The following is an 18,348-nucleotide window of genomic DNA, read 5'->3' as shown; positions in this document are numbered from 1 at the left end:
CATTAATGAAGAATTACATAGAGCTTGTTAAAATTTGGTTTGCATGATTGGTCTCTAGAGTCTAGATATTTTCTGGTTGAGGTGTTTGAACAACAAGGAGAAGATGTAAAGTCTTATAATGCTTACAATATGTTCATATGTGAGTCTTGCTGTACCATTTTATACTTGAGTTTGCTTCAAACAACCTTGCTAGCCTAGCCTTGTATTGAGAGGGATTCTTCTCGTGCATCCAAATCCTTGAGCCCAAAACTATGCCATTTGTGTCCACCATACCTACCTACCACATGGTATTTCTCTGCCATTCCAAAGTACATTACTTGAGTGCTACCTTTAAAATTCTATTCTTTGTCTTTACAATATATAGCTCATGGGAAAAATAGCCTTAAAAACTATTGTGGTGAAGAATATGTACTTATGTGTCTTATTTCTTAATAAGTTGCTTGTTGAGCGGTAACCATGTTTCTGGGGACGCCATCAACTTTTACCTTTGTTGAATATCATGTGAGTTGCTATGCATGTTCGTCTTGTCTGAAGTAAGGGATATTTTCATGATCAAATGGTTTGAGTATGCATAATGTTAGAGAAGAACATTGGGCCGCTAACTAAAGCCATGATTCATGGTGGAAGTTTCAGTTTGGACACAAATCCTCAATCTCTTATGAGAATATTAACTGTTGTTGAATGCTTATGCATTAAAGAGGAGTCCATTATCTGTTGTCTATGTTGTCCCGGTATGGATGTCTAAGTTGAGAATAATCAAAAGCGAGAAATCCAATGCGAACTTTCTCCTTAGACCTTTATACAGGCGGCATAGAGGTACCCCTTTCTGACACTTGGTTGAAACATATGTTATGCAATGATAATCCGTGTTAATCCAAGCTAATTAGGACAAGGTGCGAGCACTATTAGTATATTATGCATGAGGCTTGCAACTTATAAGATATTTATACATAACGCATATGATTTATTACTACCGTTGACAAAATTGTTTCTATGTTTTCAAAATGAAAAGCTCTAGCACAAAAATAGTAATCCATGCTTCCCTCTGCAAAGGGCCATTCTTTTACTTCATTGTTGAGTCAGTTTACCTATTCCTTCTATCTAAGAAGCAAACACTTGTGTAAACTGTGTGCATTGATTCTTACATGTTTACCTATTGCACTTGTTATATTACTTTGTGTTGACAATTATCCATGAGATATACATGTTGAAGTTGAAAGCAACCGCTGAAACCTATATCTTCCTTTGTGTTGCTTCAATGCCTTTACTAAGAATTTATTGCTTTATGAGTAACTCTTATGCAAGTCTTATTGATGCTTGTCTTGAAAGTATTATTCATGAAAAGTCTTTGCTATATGATTCATTTGTTTACTCATTATCTTCATCATTGCTTTGAATCGCTGCATTCATCTCATATGCTTTACAATAGTATGATCAAGATTATGATAGCATGTCACTTCAGAAATTATCTTTGTTATCATTTACCTACTCGAGGGCGAGTAGGAACTAAACTTGGGGATGCTTGATACGTCTCAAACGTATCTATAATTTCTTATGTTCCATGCCACTTTTATGATGATACTCACATGTTTTATACACATTATATGTCATTATTATGCATTTTCCGGCACTAACCTATTGACGAGATGCCGAAGAGCCAGTTGTTGTTTTCTGCTGTTTTTGGTTTCAGAAATCCTAGTAAGGAAATATTCTCGGAATTGGACGAAATCAATGCCCAGGGTCCTATTTTTCCACGAAGCTTCCAGAAGTCCGAAGAGGAAACGAAGTGGGGCCACGAGGCGGCGACAAACAAGGGTGGCGCGGCCCAGGTGCTGGCCGCGCGGCCCTAGCGTGTGGGGCCCCCGTGACTCCTCCGACTCCGCCCTTCCGCCTACTTAAAGCCTTCGTCGCGAAACCCTCTGTACCGAGAGCCACGATACGGAAAACCTTCCAGAGACGCCGCCGCCGCCAATCCCATCTCGGGGGATTCAGGAGATCGCCTCCGGCACCCTACCGGAGAGGGGAATCATCTCCCAGAGGTCTCTTCATCGCCATGATCGCCTCCGGATCGATGTGTGAGTAGTCCACCCCTGGACTATGGGTCCATAGCAGTAGCTAGATGGTCGTCTTCTCCTCATTGTGCTATCATGTTAGATCTTGTGAGCTGCCTATCATGATCAAGATCATCTATTTGTAATGCTACATGTTGTGTTTGTTGGGATCCGATCAATATTGAATACTATGTCAAGTTGATTATCAATCTATCATATATGTTATTTATGTTCTTGCATGCTCTCCGTTGCTAGTAGAGGCTCTGGCCAAGTTGATACTTGTGACTCCAAGAGGGAGTATTTATGCTCGATAGTGGGTTCATGCCTCCATTAAATGCAGGACGATGACAGAAAGTTCTAAGGTTGTGGATGTGCTGTTGCTACTAGGGATAAAACATCAATGCTTTGTCTAAGGATATTTGTGTTGATTACATTACGCACCATACTTAATGCAATTGTCTGTTGTTTGCAACTTAATACCGGAAGGGGTTCGGATGATAACCTGAAAGTGGACTTTTTAGGCATAGGTGCATGCTGGATAGCGGTCTATGTACTTTGTCGTAATGCCTTGATTAAATCTCATAGTACTCATCATGATATATGTATGTGCATTGTTATGCCTTCTTTATTTGTCAATTGCCCAACTGTAATTTGTTCACCCAACATATGTTTATCTTATGGGAGAGACACCACTAGTGAACTGTGGACCCCGGTCCTATTCTTTACATATGAAATACAATCTACTGCAATTGTTCTTACTGTTCTTCGCAAACAATCATCATCATCCACACTATACATCTAATCCTTTGTTTACAGCAAGCCGGTGAGATTGACAACCTCACTGTTACATTGGGGCAAAGTACTTTGATTGTGTTGTGCAGGTTCCACGTTGGCACCGGAATCCCTGGTGTTGCGCCGCACTACACTCCGCCGCCATCAACCTTCAACGTGCTTCTTGGCTCCTACTGGTTCGATAAACCTTGGTTTCTTTCTGAGGGAAAACTTGCTACTGTATGCATCACACCTTCCTCTTGGGGTTCCCAACGGACGTGTGTTAACTGCACGCATCAATAACCTTGATCGATGTTTCCCCACGCCTTGACTGCTTCGGGAAGCGCTTCCTCGCGAGCCCCTCCGCCGTTCGCTAGATTGTTCTGCTGCAAGCAGGCGTTTCTCGAGGGTGGTTTGCTCGACTAACAACCGCTCCCGATTCTTGTCCAATATCTCGCGGTAGGCATTGAGGGTCCCGACTGAAGTTCCAGCGGGGAGTGGTGTGTTATTAAGCACGGCTGCCCTGGCAGCTGCCCATTCTTCCTCCGCGATGGTGTAATTGCTACTATTGTTACTGGCACTGTTTTGAAAGCTTCGTCGCCTGCTGGAGCGAGGAGTGTGCTCTCCGCCTCCCCCGTTCCTTGCGTTTCCTGTGTTGTTGGCAGCGTAGACTTGATGGTGCGCCGCTTTCCAGGTGACTTCCTTGGCGACACTGTCGACGCTGTCTTCTCCCGATGAGTACTGGGCGCTGCAGATGAACGGCGTGTCGCTCGATCCCATCCCGTGCCTGGTGTCGCAGTTCAAGCAGTAGTACGAGGTCATCTCTGACGACGCGGGGTTATCAGATCCGACTGACATTGAAGACATCGACCGAGGAGTCGATGGCGGGGAGGAGTTTGTTGAGTCCGTCAGGCCAGCCGAAAGATCGACTGACGACGACAGGCTTGGCCCCATGGCCAATGGTGGTGATTTTCTTGCTGATCTGGGAGCGCACGACTCCAGCAGTCGGAGGACTCCTTCTGCGTTGACGTTGTAGTGGACGCTGCCAAACGTCATATCCATGTTCCCTTGCAGATCTGAAAAAGTAGAGCGAGACGAGTCGCTGTGCGGGGTGAACTCGTAGGAGCCGAATCGAATCGGGCTTCCCAAGATCGGTGATGATGATGGCGTTGATGAAGCTGTCGACGACATGACTGGATCTGCCAATGACGGATCTTGTGCCGACAGGGCTCCCACAGACGACGCCAATTGTCGGGGGTGCTCCTCGACAATGCCCTCCGGTAGGGGCTTAGGGTTGATGGAATCCTGTAGGCTGATACGAACCATCGGTTAACAGACAAGCGGGGAGAGCAATTTACCCAGGTTTAGGGCCCTCGATGAGGTAACACCCCTATGTCATGCCTGTCTGGTTTTGATTATGAAAATATCGGGTTACAATGGGGTGCCGAAGGTTTCGGCTATGATCTCGTCGAGAGGCTAAGTGCTACGGCGACCTAGCTCTAGACTTCTGGTGGCTAAAGTTGCTAAGATTGATTGTGTCCCTCGGCAGCCCCTCTCCTGGCCTTTATATAGGAGGCCATGTCTCAAGAGATCTGTCCGGGTACGTCTAGGTTTACAAAAGACCTAGCTCTAAACTTTCCTTGTTCGGCTCCTTTTCGTCTTGTTCTTCAAGGAATCCTCTTCGGCACCATCGTAGTGGCCCACCTTGCCATCAGGTATCTTCATGGGCCTCCAGTTGGGCCGCACAGGATAGGGCAATGTCGGTTACCCGAAGGGTAATGCCCACGTCACCGGCGGTGTCAACTGTGAAAGTATTCCGCATTTCTTTAAATGCATGCCAAACTCATAACTCAGATATTCGCCTCCGCGATCAGAACGCAGAAACTTAATCTTCTTGTTACGTTGATTTTCTACTTCACTTTGGAATTCCTTAAACTTCTCGAAAGTCTCGGACTTATGTTTCATAAAGTAAATATACCCATATCTACTCAGATCATCCGTGAAGGTTAGAACATAACGATAACCACCGCGCGATGCCACACTCATTGGTCCGCACACATCGGTATGTATGATTTCCAACAAGTCTGTAGCTTGCTCCATTGTACCAGAAAATGGAGTCTTAGTCATTTTTCCCATTAGACATGCTTCGCATCTATCAAGTGACTCAAAGTCAAGTGACTCAAGAAGTCCATCGGTGATAAGGGGTGGCCCGATCTTCTCAGTAAGCAACGGTGGTGATGATGATCACGGGGTGATGGCAGCGGAGAAAGACGACGATGAAGTGGATGATAACTTGTATGACGCAACGTGATCTCTCGATTGGTCCCTGTCGCCAATGCAACAGCTCTCAACCCTGCAAGATATTCGCAACTCCACACACTTGCGCACGTAGCCGCCGACCACGAAGCGGTAAGTTGCAACCGTCTAATTCCCAATGGAATAGCAGATCACACAAGACTTAAACAAGATCTACACAATATCAAGCAATAAGGTGTAGGGAATTCAATAGTTTTGCAGAGCAAACAACTAAGAACTAGGGTTTATCTTAAACGTGGTCTAAAGCAGCTAGGGGGTCGTCCAAGGCACTTATATAGGCGTCCGGGACGAGTTCTGGTCGAAAGATACAAGTAAAACTGACCCAGAATAGATCTGGTCGAGACAGACTCGGACTGGTCCGGTCTGGGATCCGGTCGACCGGGCTGTGGACCGGCCGGTCCGGTCGGTGGTCCGGTCAACCGGGCGGCAACCGGGAAACTGCGAAGTTTCCGGTTTCTGCCCGGTACGATGCACTCCCTCCGGTTGGCGGTCAGTTGGCGGCCGGTCGACCGGGCCAGGGACCGGGCAGCCCGGCGTGGGGGCCGGTCTGACCGGGCGCTGGACCGGCCTGGACTTCTTCTTCTCCTCTCGCGCATTCCTCCCGCTCCTCCCTCGCGCGTCCATGAGATATCTTCATGTCCAACTCCATGTCCAGCTTCACGTCCATCTTTACGTCCAGCTGCTCCTCTCCTCCTCGTGCGATGCTTGTCTCCTCTTCATACCTGATGATACATAAATAATAGGACTTAGGTAGTATAAAGTTCTCATCAACCAAGGTATCGTTTAGGAACAAGTTCACCTGTTGTTTAAGTAGCTTCGCACGAGCTCGTGTCATTGGTCCAATCCTGACTTCATTGGACTTGAGCTTCACAGCAGGTTCATCTTCAGTTGGTAATGACGGAGGTAGTAGTGAGGTAGGGATGTCCTCATCATCTCCCCCCCCCCCCTTCAAAAGGCGTCGACCCCGACGCTCCAAGGTCCTCTCCGTCATATGGTGTCAAATCAGCAACATTGAAAGAATTACTGACACCAAACTCATCATGTGGAAGATCTATCGAGTATGCATTATCATTGATCTTGGCAAGCACTTTGTAAGGACCAGCACCACGAGGCTTCAACTTAGACTTCCTCAGCTTCGGGAACCTATCCTTGCAAAAATGTACCCAGACCAAATCACCAGGCTTGAACAACATCTCCTTGCGCTTCTTATTCATCCTTGCAGCATTGCTCTTGCCTTTCTTCTCAATCAACTCTTTAGTCTTCACATGAATCTTCTTCACAAAATCTGCCCTCTTTGATGCCTCCATATTAACTCTCTCATGTATGGGCAAAGGCAACAAATCAAGTGGAGTAATGGGTTTGAAACCATACACCACCTCAAAAGGACATAGCTCCGTGGTAGAGTGTACCGCCCTGTTGTAAGCAAACTCCACATGCGGCAAACACTCTTCCCACCCCTTCAGGTTCTTCTTGATCATGGATCTCAACAGTTGTGACAATGTTCTATTCACCACTTCAGTTTGACCATCAGTTTGGGGATGACAAGTAGTGCTGAAAAGCAGCTTTGTCCCCAGCTTTCTCCAAAGCGTCTTCCAGAAGTAGCTCATAAACTTGACGTCACGATCAGAAACAATAGTCTTTGGGACTCCATGTAGACGTACAATCTCCCTGAAAAACAGGTTAGCAATATGCGACGCATCGTCGCTCTTGTGGCAGGCAATAAAGTGGGACATCTTAGAAAATCTATCCACTACCACAAATATAGAATCATGGCCTCTCTTAGTACGCGGCAAACCCAACACAAAATCCATACTAATATCCTCCCATGGTGTAGTAGGTGCCGGTAAAGGAGTATACAAACCGTGAGGCTTCAGCTTGGACTTGGATTTGTTGCAAGTAATGCATCTCCTCACATATCTATCCACGTCCCGCCTCATCTTTGGCCAATAAAAGTGGTCAGCTAGCATGAGTACCGTCTTCTCACGCCCAAAGTGACCCATCAAACCTCCAGCATGTGATTCCTGCAATAAGAGCAAACGCACAGACGATTCTGGAACACATAGTTTGTTAGCTCTAAACAAGAACCCATCATGTATGTGATATGTTTCCCATGCTTTACCAAGAGCACATAAGCGATATGGTTCAGCAAAATCATGATCAGTAGCATACAAATCACATAGTATCTCGAAACCAGGAATTTTAACATCAAGTTGAGTTAATAGCATATTCTTCCTAGATAGAGCATCAGCAACAATATTATCTTTTCCCTTCTTATGCTTAATAATATATGGAAAAGACTCAATGAACTCAACCCACTTAGCTAGACGCTTATGCAAAGTAGATTGGGCTTTCAGGTATTTTAAAGCTTCATGATCAGAATGTATGATAAATTCTTTTGGCCACAAGTAATGTTGCCAAACCTCAAGAACTCTAATTAAAGCATACAATTCTTTATCATATATAGGATAGTTCAACTTAGCACCAGAAAGTTTCTCAGAAAAATATGCAATTGGGCGACCCTCTTGCATCAACACACCACCAATTCCAATACCACTAGCATCACATTCAATCTCAAATTGCTTATTGAAATCAGGAAGTGCAAGCAACGGTGCAGAAGTTAACAATCTCTTAAGTTCATCAAAAGCATGATCTTGGGCTGCGCCCCACTCAAAAACAACACCCTTTTTAGTCAAATCATTCAAAGGTGCAGCAATAGTACTAAAGTTGGGCACAAATCGGCGATAAAACCCAGCTAGACCATGGAAACTTCGTACTTGACTCACATTCATGGGAGTAGGCCAATTTTGAATAGCTTCAATTTTAGACACATCTACTTCTACTCCATGCTTAGAGACAACATAACCCAAAAATATGACCTTATCTTTGCAAAATGTGCACTTCTCAAGATTACCATAGAGTTGATTATCCCGCAACACTTGCAAAACATGTCGAATATGTATAGTATGTTCAGATTCATTGCGGCTGTAGATTAATATGTCATCAAAGTAGACAACCACAAATTTGCCAATAAATTCACGCAAAACATGGTTCATCAGTCTCATGAAAGTGCTAGGTGCATTAGTTAACCCAAAAGGCATTACTAACCACTCATACAAACCAAATTTTGTTTTAAAGGCTGTTTTCCACTCATCCCCTTCTTTCATCCTAATTTGATGATAACCACTACGCAAATCAATTTTAGAGAACACAGCAGCACCACTCAATTCATCTAACATATCCTCTAAACGGGGAATAGGATGATGATATCGAATAGTAATGTTGTTTATAGCTCTACAATCTACGCACATACGCTAAGTACCATCTTTCTTAGGAACTAGAATAACAGGAACATCACAAGGACTAAGGCTTATGCGGATATAACCTTTGTCGAGTAGCGCTTGTACTTGCTTCTGTATCTCCTTCGTCTCTTCGGGATTAGTGCGATATGGCGCCCTATTGGGCAGCGATGCTCCGGGAATCAAGTCAATTTGATGCTCAATACCTCGCAATGGTGGTAGTCCTGCGGCTACCTCCTCCGGAAACACGTCGCCGAATTCCTGCAAAACAGTAGAAACACCAAGAGGAAGAGGGGTCATGTCGTTATAAACCAAAACCATACCTCTGTACAAAAGCACAAGAGGCATGGCCGTAGGATCCTCACTAAATTCTCTCATGTCTTCTTTGGTGGCTAGTGAAACTAAGGAATTCACTCTCTCACTTTTCGTTATATCACTCACGACATTACAATTCTCTCGCCTATCTAGAGATGCATCCTCCAAATTGACTTCAATCTTCTGACGAGACTCATTGACAATTTGTTGTGGTGACATAGGTTGTAAGTTAATTTTCTTGCCCTTGTACTCCAAGTGATATGTATTGGCTCGGCCATTGTGTTGCACAGAACGATCATAGAGCCAAGGCCGACCCAATAGTAGGTGACAAACCGTCATAGGAACCACATCAAAGTCAATGCAATCCTTATACGGTCCAATTGCAAACTCAACACGCACCATGTGGTTTACCTTCATCTCACCATTGTCGCTCAACCACTGAATATAATATGGATGCGGGTGCGGTAGGTACTTCAACTTCAGCTTGGTACATAACTCCTTGCTTGCTAAATTGCGGCAACTCCCGCCATCAATAATGACCTTGCAAGCCTTGTCAGGACCAACTAAAGCTTTGGTTTGGAACAAATTGCAGCACTGAGTAGATGCACTAGGCAACACATTAAGAGCACGCTGCGACACAACAATGGTACGAGCATCAGAAGGATAGGCATCTTCACCATCAGTGTCATAGTCATCATCGTCTGGAGCATTTGGATCAACATCATCTCCAGTCTCATACTCATTGTCCTCATTGATAATCATGACTTTGCGGTTAGGACAATCTCTCTTGAAGTGACCCTTGCCACCACATGTATGGCAAAGCATATCGCGGTTGCGCGCTGTAGACATGCTAGAACCACTCGTACTTGCAGCAAATTCGGACTTCTTTGCATTAGATACATTGGAGACCGGTTTGCTAGGCGGAGTAGAGTAAGGAGCGGAGCGCGTCGAAGGCGCCGGCGCTGTAGAGGGTGCACGGGGTGTAAAACGCCCACCTCCCGTAGCACGTCCCTTAACCTTTGCTTCTTCAGCCAACTGTGATTCAGCTTCTCTTGCATGATGTAACAATTGATTCATATTGGTGTAGGTGTAATGACGAACAATGCCTTTAACATCATACTTCAATCCATTGAGAAAACGCTGCATTGTCATCTCTAGAGACTCACGGACACGACCACGCTGCGTAAGCATCTCCATCTCCATGTAGTACTCATCAACAGTCTTCACACCTTGCCTCAATAATGTTAGCTTATCAAATATATTCCGCAAGTAATTTGTAGGCACAAAACGAGAAGTCATAACTTCCTTCATAGCACGCCATGTACGGATAGGTTGTGCACCATCTTCATCGCGGTTACGAACCAAAGAATCCCACCAACGCAATGCATAACCATCAAATTCAGAAGAAGCAAGCTTGATCTTCTTATCTTCAGAGTAGTTGGGATGTAAGCTCCATAATTTCTCAATCTTGAGCTCCCAAGTGAGATATTCTTCAACATCAGCTCCTCCTTCAAACTTGGGTATGGAAAACTTGGGCTTACCCAATCCATCTTCTTCATCTTGTCCACGACCATTGCGGCCAAGTGGAACCCAGCCACGAGGACGGTGACCACGAGGCGCACCACGAGCATTGTGTGCGTCATCTTCAAGCTCAGGATCTTCATCATCGTCTTGCTGTTGTTGTTGTGCAGTCAAATTCTCAATAGCGAGGCGCATATCTGCAATATTGCGCTGGATATCCGTCATTTGATCAGCCAATCCAGTGACGGTGACATTAGTAGCATCCAGCGTTTGTTTGATCTCGTCAACTGTACCCTTAAGCTCATCATCCTTAGTGCGGAATTCACGTCGCATCTCATTACGAAGAGCTTCATACTCCCTCCATGTGATGATATCTGCCGAATTCTTGTTTTCCTGGTTAACAATCTTATTATCACTAGCAGACATGATTAGTAGGATAGTGCACTAAATCAAAAATATATGGTGGTACTCTCACAACTCACTCAAAACTGATAAGAAAAGGAAATCTTACCGTTCCAAAGTAAATTAGTATTGCTTACCACTTGTAGTAACAACTAGTGCACGGATGTAGCGAAGCGAATATCAAGGGTATAAGAACAATCACACGACAAAGCAGGGTATATGTGGGGCTGTAGGTAGGCTACCTATTTGCACCAATAACAAGCTCTAGCGCTGACCGTAGACAACCAAAGATACTCACACAAGGCGATATAATGGGGCAATGCAACTATATGGAGGAAAGGTTGCAATGCACTAGAGAGACGCTAGCAAAGCTCAACGAGACAGGCACAAGATTGCTCAACTACGGGTGCAGTAAAGGAAACTTAGGCCTTTCACTTGATTCAACTAGCACTTCACTTTTCTTTTTGTATTTTTCTTTTTTTTGTGTAACACACGCAGCTATGTAGCTCTTTTTGCTTCTTTTCAATTTTCTCTTTTTTTTTGATTTTATGACTCGACTTCTTGATAACACGGCCAACAAGATATGCAAAGCACCAAAACCCTAATGAGCAGCCTGTCGAGCGGTAAAACTAGTCTCTTCTGGGGAAGTTCCTAGTCATGTATATCGAAAGGCTGTGTCTAAGGTTGGGAACAAGCACACTGTACGCTATGTGGACTCGGAGTAACAAAAACTAACACTAGACGACTAAGTAACACAAGATGATAGAGTAAACTCAAACCCTAAAATACTAGATGAAAGATAAAGTTACGCAAAAACAACTACGAAAAACAACTAAAACTCGAAATTAGTGCAAGCTATGGCTATGGCAAACCCTAACCCTAAATTTTTTTTTGGCTTTTTCTGTATAGGAAAACACTCACAACTCAACTATGGGGTGGATTGTGGATGGCTTACCGAGGAAAACTGGAAATCTGATACCAAGATGATAAGGGGTGGCCCGATCTTCTCAGTAAGCAACGGTGGTGATGATGATCACGGGGTGATGGCAGCGGAGAAAGACGACGATGAAGTGGATGATAACTTGTATGACGCAACGAGATCTCTCGATTGGTCCCTGTCGCCAATGCAACAGCTCTCAACCCTGCAAGATATTCGCAACTCCACACACTTGCGCACGTAGCCGCCGACCATGAAGCGGTAAGTTGCAACCGTCTAATTCCCAATGGAACAGCAGATCACACAAGACTTAAACAGGATCTACACAATATGAAGCAATAAGGTGTAGGGAATTCAATAGTTTTGCATAGCAAACAACTAAGAACTAGGGTTTATCTTAAACGTGGTCTAAAGCAGCTAGGGGGTCGTCCAAGGCACTTATATAGGCGTCCGGGACGAGTTCTGGTCGAAAGATACAAGTAAAACCGACCCAGAATAGATCTGGTCGAGACAGACTCGGACTGGTCCGGTCTGGGGGCCGGTCGACCGGGCCTGGTACCGGGCTGGCCGGTTCAAACCGGGCCAGGGACCGGGTGCTGACCGGGCGCGGGAATTGTGGCGCAGTAACCCGCCCGGTCGCAGTCAGCGTTGATGGTATTACACAGTATCAGGCTTAGGGCCAGCCTTAGGCTTCTCCGGAGGCGCAGCAACTTTCTTGTCGCCCTTCTTGAAGTTGCCCTTGTTGTTAGGCTTGCCCTGCTTCTTGAAACTGGTGGTCTTGTTGACCATCAACACTTGGTTCTCTTTCTTTATCTCAACCTCAGCAGATTTCAGCATGGAGGAGAGTTCATGTAACTCTTTGTTCATGTTCTGCATGTTGTAGTTCATCACGAAGTTCTTGTAACTAGGTGGCAGTGATTGGAGGACACGATGAATACCCAGCTGGTTAGGAATCACTATTCCCAAGTCACTGAGCTTCTTCGCATGCCCGGACATAGCGAGCACGTGCTCACTAACGGAGCTGCCCTCTTCCATCATACAGCCAAAGAAGTGTTTCGAGGCCTCATAGCTTTCCACGGCTGCATGAGTTTCAAAAATAGTTTTTAGCTCATGGACCAGCTCACAAGGATCGTGGTGCTCAAAACGCTTTTGGAGCTCCGCCTCTAGGCTGCACAAGATGGCACACTGAACTTGAGAGTACCGAATTACCAAGTCTCGTAAACTTTCTCCGGAGGCTTAGGGCCAGCCTTAGGCTTCTCCGGAGGCGCAGCAACTTTCTTGTCGCCCTTCTTGAAGTTGCCCTTGTTGTTAGGCTTGCCCTGCTTCTTGAAACTGGTGGTCTTGTTGACCATCAACACTTGGTTCCCTTTCTTTATCTCAACCTCAGCAGATTTCAGCATGGAGGAGAGTTCATGTAACTCTTTGTTCATGTCCTGCATGTTGTAGTTCATCACGAAGTTCTTGTAACTAGGTGGCAGTGATTGGAGGACACGATGAATACCCAGCTGGTTAGGAATCACTATTCCCAAGTCACTGAGCTTCTTCACATGCCCGGACATAGCGAGCACGTGCTCACTAACGGAGCTGCCCTCTTCCATCATACAGCCAAAGAAGTGTTTCGAGGCCTCATAGCTTTCCACGGCTGCATGAGTTTAAAAAATAGTTTTTAGCTCATGGACCAGCTCATAAGGATCGTGGTGCTCAAAACGCTTTTGGAGCTCCGCCTCTAGGCTGCACAGGATGGCACATTGAACTTGAGAGTACCGAATTACCCAAGTCTCGTAAACATTCTTTACATTCCTCGGATACTGCAGGTGGTGGTGGGGGACTTAGCGGTGCTTCGAGTACATACTGCAGATTTCCACCATTGAGGAAAATCCTCACATGACGGAACCAGTCGGTGAAGTTGCTACCATTGCTTTTAAGTTTTTCTTTCTCTAGGAACTGGTTAAAACTGATGGAGGGGGCCGCCATGATCTACAACATATTTGAAAAGAGTTTAGACTAAGTTTATGATAAAATGAGTTCAATTTTAAATCTTAAATTAACTAGGTGAACTCCCACTCAAAACAACATCCCTCGTATTGTATTAGTGATCACACGAACCAAATCCACTACACCAAGTCCGATCTTCACGAGAAAAGATGTAGCTTCAAAGGCGAACACGCAAAGTGTTCATCATATCATTCATATGACTCATGCTCTACCTTTCGGTATCCCGTGTTCCGAGACCATGTATGTACATGCTAGGCTCATCAAGTCAACCTTAGTATCCGCGTGTGCAAATCTGGCTTGCACCCGTTGTATGCACATGTAGAATCTATCACACCCGATCATCACGTGATGCTTCGAAACGACAAGTGACATAGGCATCCCAAATGGGCCTGCCGAAGATAGTACCCGGGGTTTACTGAAGGCCCACTACCCGAAGAATAAGAAGATTCGGGAGCCCAAGATATATCAAGGAAAGTCAAGAGTTGTAATAGGAAGTGTTATCTGTAATCTGGCGGGATGAGTTAGAAACCGTCCCGGACTCTGTAACTTGTATAGCACGAATCCCTCGGCTCCACCTCCTATATAAAGGGGGAGTCGAGGGACGAGGAAATAATCGAATCATTGTCTACAAACCCTAGTTTTCATAATCGTCGAGTACTTTTCGGCTGAAACCTTCGAGATCTACTTACCCTCTACTTCCAACTAAACCCTAGCCTACAATCCATAGGCATTGACAAGTTGATACCTTGTCAATTGGCGCCGTCTGTGGGAATTAGAGGCGTAAGGATCTGATCTCGATGGCACGTTCAAGATCTTCGACATCATCAACTGCAAGCAACACAATGGATCGAGGTAAACAGATCGCTGCTGGTCTTGTCGATTTTGTTCCTCACCCACCCTCCCGTTTGGATGCATATGCGTATCTGGCGGAGCCCATGGAGATGACGTTCGGAAGGTTTCACTTTCGCGTCGAGAAGGAAGGATCGTATCGTGTCGAGGTTCCGATTTCGTCGGGATCGTCGAAGGTCGATTCCGATTTTTCAAGCTATGCGTCGTCAACCGAGTCAGGAGAAGAAGAAACCTCGGCGACACGCTACATCAGCACTAGAACAAGAGAGAAACTCGCCAAGATCTTCAACGACATGTCGTTTGAGTCATCTGCGGACTCATATATAAGCGATGGCTCAAGCAATGTCGACAGCTATGACTTCATCGACAAATCTATCACAGTGGGCAAGGTCTTCATCAATCTCAACGATGATGTCACCAAACCCAACGTAGATCCGAGTACAAAGTATCATCAGATTTACGCCATTGAAGATCAAGAGGAGACATCTGAGGCTTTCGACAGTCTGGGAAATCCATACGTCGATCCCTCCAATCTGCGACAAGGCCTGGGCAACAAATACGTCGGGCCAGAGCCGCGAGATAGAGTTCAACTTTCACAAGCAGCGTGGGATAGAGCCGCGAGAGCTATGAACGGTACAGAACCAATGGCTACCACGGCCACACCAGAGGAATTGCAAGCATATCAATATAGGCTCGCACGAGCTGCGAGGGAATTGGAAAAACAGACGGTGAGTTGAACGGGAGAAAGGAAGCAGCTTACGCATCCGGCGGGAGAAGGGCAGATCTGAGTCGACAATCTAGAACTTCGGGTGATAGCCACGGGGAGGCTCGGAACAGAGGAAGATCAAGGTTACAACACATACCCGGCGAGAAAGAGAGCACTTGGTTCAAAACCTCGACATGTCCTTTATGTCGATAGACACAAGAGGAAACATTATCCCTAAGACACCAGAAGCTGGGTATATGGCGACACAAGCTTTTATCCTCGCGTCTAAACCACCTCCAGGTGATCCAAGGGAAACACTATACAATATGGCGATAGCAGGAGTTGGAGCTATGGGGACAGCGTTCGTTTCAACGCCTCCCGAAGGAACAGCAAGGCAACATAGTCCACGACCTGCAGCAGCAACGGCGGCAGCCCCTGAAGGACCAAGTGGAGCAAGAGATACGGCAGCACAAGCAAGAGTCGACAGAGCACGACAAAGCAGAAGGGATCATCGGCAATCTCCGGAGCTTAACGACGAAGATATGTGCGGCTTGCCATGCTTCACGAGGAGAGTCCGAAAAACTCGAGTCCCCTCAGGATTCAAGCTACCCGATAATTTCAAGAAGTTCGACGGCCTCCAAGATCCAGAGGATTGGCTAGTCGACTATGCGGAGACGGTGAAGCTGACAGGAGGAACCAGGGCAACAGCTATGCAAAGCATCCAGGTACATTTGAGTGGAGCCGCACGATCTTGGATAAAGAAACTCGCTCCAGGATCCATCGACAGTTGGGAAAGTTTCGAGGATGTGTTCATCAAGAACTTCAGATCCACGTGTAAAAAACCCGCGTCGTTAGAGGAATTGAGAGCATGTCGACAAAAGCCAGATGAGCCAATGAGAAAGTACATCCAAAGATGGAATATCATCAAAAATTCAGCAGAAAATATATCTGACGAGAGAGCGATAGATGCGTTTGTCGCAGGAGTCAGGCGTGGAGATTTTGTCGAGGATTTGGGAAGGACCAATCCAAAGACAGTATCCGCGTTAATGGAGATAGCAAATAAATGGGCAGATGGAGAAGACGCTGTCCACAACAAACAGACAGTCGCCGAGAGGAGGACCGTGGTCGAAACTATCAACCGAGGCGAAGATTTCCTCGGCAGTACCAGAACTATGACGCTCCAGGACAAATTTCGGCAGGTTTTCGGACAAATACAGGAGGAAGCAACAGAGATGATTACCAGAGAAGCAATGAACAGCGAGGCGATAACAGGGATGATTCACGCAGCAGGCAAAATAGCGGGCCTAGGTTCCCAAGACCCTTCGTGTCCCCTGAAGAGATGATGAATGGACCGTGCCAGATGCACTTTTTCCTCGACAGCAACGGTAAAAGACAGTCAGGGCACTTGCAGAAAGACTGTCGAAATTTTCAGGCAATGTTGCGGTACGCAGAAAACGCTAACGCGCGGGCAGCACAGAGAAATCCTCGAGAACCTAGAAGCGAGATTCACTTGCCACCTCCTCCCGCGATCACAGACGACAATCGGCATCAGCTCAGAATAGCGGCAGCACCTGCACCACCACCTTATGTTGATCCTAACTCCAATGGAGCAGTGTCGATGATTCAGAAGGGAAGGCCGTCCAATAGAGCTCAGAAAGTAATCTCACGACGGTGTTTATGGCAGAGAAAATGCCTCCACCAACAGTTGAGTACCTTAATTGGTCGGGACAAGATATCGGCTTCACAATAGCAGATCATCCGCAGCAAGTTCCTCGACCAGGGCAGTCAGCACTTATTCTGCCGGCGGATTATCGCGGGATTTGATGTCTCTCGAGTGTTCATAGACGGCGGCAGCTTGAACCTTATGTATGCAGATACATTGAGGAAGATGAACATATCCTTAGCAAACTTGAAACCAACAGACACAAGGTTCCACGGCATCACACCGGAGAAACCAAGTTACCCATTGGGAAAGATCAATCTCGACGTTCAGTTTGGGACCCGAGAAAATTATAGAATCGAGAGGCTCGAATTTGAAGTCGTGGATTTTCCGTCGCAGTACCACGCTCTGTTGGGACGACCAGCATATGCTAGATTTATGGCGGTGCCACACTATACATACCTGTTGTGGAGGATGCCTGGGCCAAAGGGACCAATCACAATCAAAGGAAGCTTTGCCTTAGCCGATAAATGCGACAAGGATTTTCACCGGCTGTCAGAAACTTTCGGGATGCAAGCTGAGTACTTGGCGTCAAAAAGCATGACTGATTACGACGTACTACCAGACGTTGGAAGGCCAAACAAAGAATCAACTTTCAGTACTGAGAAAATTCAAAAGAGGTGCAGATTCACCCGAGACCCGAAAAAGACGACATCTATCGCAAACGACATGGATATCGCATAGGAAAGCGCGCTCGACGAGTACCTCCTAGAGCACTGGAAAAACTACGCAAGGTGTCCAGCTGACATGCCAGGAGTACCCAGGGAACTTGCCGAGCACCACCTAAACTAGGATCCACTAGCGAGACCAATCAAACAACCTTTGCGGCGTTTTTCGGAACCAAACCGCAAAGCCATGCTGTCAGAAATCAATCGACTACAAGAAGCCGGTTTTATCAAAGAGATATTCACAGAAGCCACATGGGTAGCAAATCCTGTGCTGGTGCCGAAGAAAAACACTAAGGTCCTTCGCATGTGCGTCGACTTTACGTGTCTCAATAAACATTGTCCAAAGGATCACTTTCCCCTCCCGAGGATCGATCAAATTATCGACTCAACGGCTGGATGTGAACGTCTTTCCTTCCTGGATGCATATTCTGGTTATAACCAGATCATTTTGAAAGAAGAAGATTAAGTAAATACCGCTTTTATTACAACTTAAGGCGTGTTTTTCTAAATAACAATGCCCTTTGGTTTAAAAAATGCGGGAGCAACATATCAGAGGATGATGCAGAAGTGTTTGGCGACACAGATCGGGAAGAACGTGCAAGTATACATTGATGATGTCGTCATAACATCAAAAAAGGGGGCAACGCTGATCGAGGATCTCAAGGAAACCTTCGACAACCTTGATAAGTTCTGCCTCAAACTGAACCCGACGAAGTGTTCTTTCGGCGTCCCAGAGGAGAACTTCGGGGTTTCTAGTTTCAGCAAGAGGGATCGAAGCAAATCCCGATAAAATACAAGCTA

Source organism: Lolium perenne, chromosome 4 (genome assembly GCF_019359855.2).
Source record: "Lolium perenne isolate Kyuss_39 chromosome 4, Kyuss_2.0, whole genome shotgun sequence".
Classification (NCBI taxonomy): Eukaryota; Viridiplantae; Streptophyta; class Magnoliopsida; order Poales; family Poaceae; genus Lolium; species Lolium perenne.
Note: the sequence above shows the minus strand (reverse complement) of the source record.